This window comes from Triticum dicoccoides, chromosome 4B (genome assembly GCF_002162155.2).
Source record: "Triticum dicoccoides isolate Atlit2015 ecotype Zavitan chromosome 4B, WEW_v2.0, whole genome shotgun sequence".
Lineage (NCBI taxonomy): Eukaryota > Viridiplantae > Streptophyta > Magnoliopsida > Poales > Poaceae > Triticum > Triticum dicoccoides.
Genome location: NC_041387.1, coordinates 450,249,239 through 450,254,560, shown reverse-complemented (window position 1 = coordinate 450,254,560; position 5,322 = coordinate 450,249,239).

Sequence of the window (5,322 nt, the reverse complement as noted above, 5' to 3'; positions counted from 1 at the left end):
CATGCTAAACGGTGAGTGATCCCAAGCGACTGAAAGAAGGAGTTGAGGTTGCGATACTCGCCACCCCAGTCCGACTGAACATGAACAATTTTGTGCTTGAGAAGGCGTTCAACATGTTTTTGGAACTGAACAAAAATGTCAAACACATCAGATTTACGTTTGATAAGATAAAGCCAGGTAAAGCGGCTGTAAGCATCAACAAAACTGATATAGTAATTATGACCACTAACAGAAGTCTGAGCAGGACCCCATACATCTGAAAACACAAGTTCTAAAGGATGTTTCACCTCACGACTGGACTCCAAAAAAGGAAGTTGATGACTCTTCCCCTGCTGACAAGCATCACACACTGCTACATCTTTATTACTAGACACACTAGGAAGCTCATGACGACGCAAAACATGCCAGACAATAGGTGTGGCCGGGTGACCAAGACGAGCATGCCACTGTGACGGAGATACCCGAACTCCACTGAAGACGCGAGCGACGCTAGGATGCTCCAGACGATAGAGACCTTGGCAGAGCCGCCCACTAAGAAGAATGTCCCTCGTGCCCCGATCCTTAATAAAAAGATCAAAAGGATGAAATTCACAAAGCACATTATTATCACGAGTGAGTTTAGGAACTGAAAGAAGATTACGTGTCATAGATGGAACTCGAAGAACATTGCGAAGTTGAAGACTCCTATTGGCATGTCTAGTGAGAAGTGATGCTTGACCAATATGAGAGATGTGCATACCTGCTCCATTGGCGGTGTAGATCTTGTCGGAGCCATGGTAGGGTTCACGAGTGTGAAGCTTCCCCATCTCACTGGTCAGGTGCTCTGTCACCCCAGAGTCCATGTACCAGTGGGGATCAATGGAGTAGGACTGAGTGTGTCCCTGTGGCTTCTGCGGTGGCGGACGATCAGCCATGGCGACCAGACGAGCAAAGTTGCGTGTATCCTTCCCGTCATTGCCGAGACCAAGAAAACCCCGCTGGAAGCGCTTGTGACACTTCGAGGCCCAGTGCCCATCGCGACCACAAAGCTGGCACACACGTGGACCGCCAGCCCCTGGTAGCGTCGCAGTAGGAGGAGGGGCCGAGGCGGGTGGTGGTGACTGCCCCGAAGGAGCCCTGGATGAAGCAGAGGAGCGACCACCCTTGGTGGCGGCGTTTGCCGAGAGGGCGCCGTTGCCCCTGGATCGGCACGTCTCGACTCGTTGCTCAGTAAGCAGGAGGCATGAAAAGACCTCGTGTGCTGGCATGGGCGTGGAGTTGCCCCTCTCATTGATGATCTCGACTAGGGCATTATACTCCTCATCAAGACCATTGACAATAAACGAGTTGAACTCGGAGTCGGTGAGGGGCTGTCCAATGGAGGCCAGCGTGTCGGCGAGACTCTTGACTTTGTTGTAGAACTCAGTGACGGTGGAGTCAAGCTTCTGACACTCCCCAAGTTGGCAACGGAGCCCAGATACACGAGCCTGCGACTGTGCCGCAAACGAGCGCTCAAGAATAGTCCATGCCTCGTGGGACGTCTTGGCGAAGACAACAAGCCCATCAACGGCCGGAGAGAGCGACCCCTGGATGGAGGAGAGGTTCGCCTGATCCTGCCTTGTCCAGACACGGTGAGCCGGATTATAGACCGGACCGTGCACGCTGTCAACCAGCGCAGGAGGGCAAGGGAGAGAGCCGTCGACATAGCCAAGCAGATAGTGACTCCCAAGAAGTGGAAGAACCTGCGCGCGCCAGAAGATGTAATTGTCCGACGACAACTTGATGGTGATGAGATGGCCAAAGTGAAACGGCGGCGGCGGCTGCGATCCCATCGAGGAGACTGGCTGAGGTGAGACCACCGTGGAGACAGTCAGAGGGGCAGCCGGCGCGGTGACAGAGGGCGCGATGGCCGCGGTTGACGCCGCGAAGCCTGCCAGTGCGACGTCCTCCGCCACCAGCGGCTCAGTGGCCGAGGGCGCGACAGCCGCGGTTGACGGGGCGGCGGCGGTGTGGGCCACAAGCGCCTGCCCGAGCGAAGTAGCAGCCGGCGGGAGCGCGAAGAGGGAGCCGACGCTCCGTGTCCCGATCGGCGCCTGAAGGGAGGCGGCATCCAGTGGCCTCGAGAGAAGTGCCACGAGGGAGGCCGGCAGAAAACCGGTGGCGGTGGAGTCGGACGCAGCGGCGGACGTCATAGCAGTCGGGCGACGGCGACGGCGGGCGCGGCGGCGGCGGCGGTGGCGGCGGCGGCGGCTTAGGGTTTTTAGGCGGAAGCGGACGTAACCTAGCGTGATACCATGTAAGACAATAGGCTTTGGGGGGAACCGGCACAACCCTCTAGGGGTGGCCTATCACATATATATATATATATAATGAGGTGGTATACAACGTTACAATATACACATGTAAATACAGTCTAACAGGACCAGACCCTCAACCAAGAGGATGGTAAGACATGACGATCGCGATCTTCGGGGGAGTGCCGCCGGCCGCCAAGAATGTGCCAGCCTCTTCATGGTGTCTCGCATACAAATCGGTCTCCTCGGAAGAGATCCGAACTGCGTGCTGGTGAGCTCTAAGGGTCTGGGTGCAGGACGTTGTCATCTCAGTCAAGATTGTCGCACACTTCTCAGCTTGCGCTGCCAACTTCGCATGCTTCTCAGCAAGGGCCATGTTATCCTCAACAAGCTTGCGGTGTCCCTCGGCCATCCTCCGATGAACTTCAGCTTGCTCCACTTGCCGGTGGTGGATGGACGTCAGGTCGGCGAGGCGTTCCTCCAGACGTGGCCCATCCTCTTCAAGACGGCGTCGTCCAGAAGCGATTTCCACAAGAGCAGCATCAAGTTTACCTATCAAGGAGATCACACGCTCAGGTGCGGGGGCGTCTGCAGGAGCGGCCTCACCATGCCCTCTAAGCCGAGCAACCACCGCCTGGAGGCGTCCAATTAGGACCTCGAGATTGGGCGGGGTCTTGCTCCCATACTGGCTCTTCCATTGGCCTATTGCTGAGGTGATCATCTCTATGGCTTCTTCCTTGTCAAGAGGCCGCTTCCTGAGTGCTTCTTGAATATCAGCAAGTTCCACGTTTATATATTTCTGGCTAGCTGCCGGGAGGATGAGGCTGGGTGTAGATGTCTTTTCAGCCGGAGGAGCTTTAAAGCTCCCAAACGTGACACCCTCCTCTCCAATGATCTTCCGGTGCTTCGACACCAAAGCCCGGAGTTCCTTAGCTTTGGGAGAGCAAAAGTCGTCCAGGTTTGGTGCGTCACTTGCGACACCTAGAAAAAGTACACGAGAAATATATGTAAGAGAAAAAAAGCGGGGAGTCATCCAAAGGACAAGCATGTGGCAAGAGCAATGCCTACCTGCAGGAGGAGGTGATCTGGGCTTCTTGGAGACTACCCCAATATCTACATCGCCAGGTGATCACTTGTTGCCCACTTCTGTTGCACCGGTTGATGGTGCCGAGACAAGGGCTTCTCCGCCGGGCTACCTGTCATCGGTGGCGCTGACTTCACCACCGGATCATGCACCGACGGTGGTGCAAGTGTCACCACGGGAGCATCCTTCACTGGAGACGTGGCCTTTGCCACAGGATGCTCAGTCATCTCCACCGCCTCGGCCAAGAGGCGCTGCGCGCCGTCGCTCACTATGATGTGTGGCAATACATCCTCCAGCTGGTCCTTCGTACACGAAGATGAAGATAGTTAAAATTAAAAAAGAGAAAAAAGGTATGAAAAAAGGTATGTAGACATTTTTTTTATTTTACCTCAGAGATATCCAACGGAGCGTCGGAGTCAATAGCAATGACGGTTCCCTCAGAGGTTTTGGAAGTGTGTGTTGAGATGTAGATAACATATGTGTATTTCTTGTACAACAAGCCCTCCTCCTTCCATGTATAGTCGAGGACGTGGCTACCCTTTATACTTATATATACGTGCATATTGCACCCGATCAATATATCGTGAGTTGCATAATTCTCTACATGGTATCAGCCTTAGTCCGATCCCTCCTCCCCTAGAGCGTCACCGTTGCCTCCCAGCCGCCGCCGCTTCCCTGCCTACGCCCGCGTCGCCGAGCCCTCGCCGCTGCCGTAGCTCCTCCCTCGCGCCGCTGGCTCCCTGCCGCCGCCCCACTCGTGATGCCTCCCAGGCTGTCGCTAGCCACCCGCCTCCTCACCGCTAGCCACACGTCTCCCAAACCCTAAACCCTCGCTACCCATTGCATTCCACCCCCGCCACCTCCCATCTACCCGAAACCCTAAAACCCGCCCCGGCCGCACCTAACCCTAGCCATGTCGGGTTCCAACCTCTCCGACCGGTCCGCCGCCTCCACTCCTCCCGTGGTGAAGCCGCCGAACCCCTTCGACTCCTCCGCCGGCTCCTCCACCACCACTCTTCCCGATCCCACCTACATCCATGATGCTCCCATCGAACGTCGCGGCCCGGTGATCCTCTCCCACAAAGAGGGGATTTTTTATGCTTGGAAGACATACTTCAATCACCTCTTTCGTGAGTATAATCTGCAGGACCACATCGACGGCACCGCCAACCTCTTCATCCTCAACCGCGATGCCGACTGGCTGGCGATCGACGCCACCATCATCCGGTGGCTCTTCCTCACCGTGTCCAAGGACATCTTCCACACTGTCGTTCGCGACAGGGACGATGCATGCACGGTGGGAACAAGATCGTCGGTCTCTTCACCGACAACAAGCTCCAACGGATCGTCTTCCTGCAGCAGGAGTTCTTCGGGTGTCACCAAAACGACTCCTCCGTCGATGACTACTGCATGCGCCTCAAGACCCTCTCCGACGAGCTAATGACATCGGCTTCAAGGTGGGCGATGAGTTGCTCCTCTCTACCCTCACCGCCGGCCTCAATGAGGACCTCGGCAACGCTGCCTCCAACCTCACCCTCATGGCGAACCCTACCTACGAGCGGGCGGTGTCTTATCTTCATCTCGAGGAACGCCGGTTGAAGCATCTTCGCTCCCATGCCGTTCACACCGCCTTCGCTGCCGGCTACTCACGCGGTGGCCCTCCGCCCTTGGGTGCACCCCCCGACTTTCCAGCGCCGTTCCAGGCACCCTGGCCACCGGCTCCTCCAGCACAGCACGGCGCCTATGACGCCCCATACCAGCAGTGGCCTCCGACCCCTGCTGCTCCTGCGGCTCTTCCCCAACACTTGTCGCAGCAGCCGCAGCAATAGAAGCCGCGCCAGAGGCGCCGTGGCCGCGGCAAAGGCCAACAGCAGCAGCAACAGCCGCGCACCGGGCCCGTCCAGCAGCAGCCAACGCCACCTTGGGGGGGGTGGCCACAACCCCTGGACCGGGGTTGTGCATGCC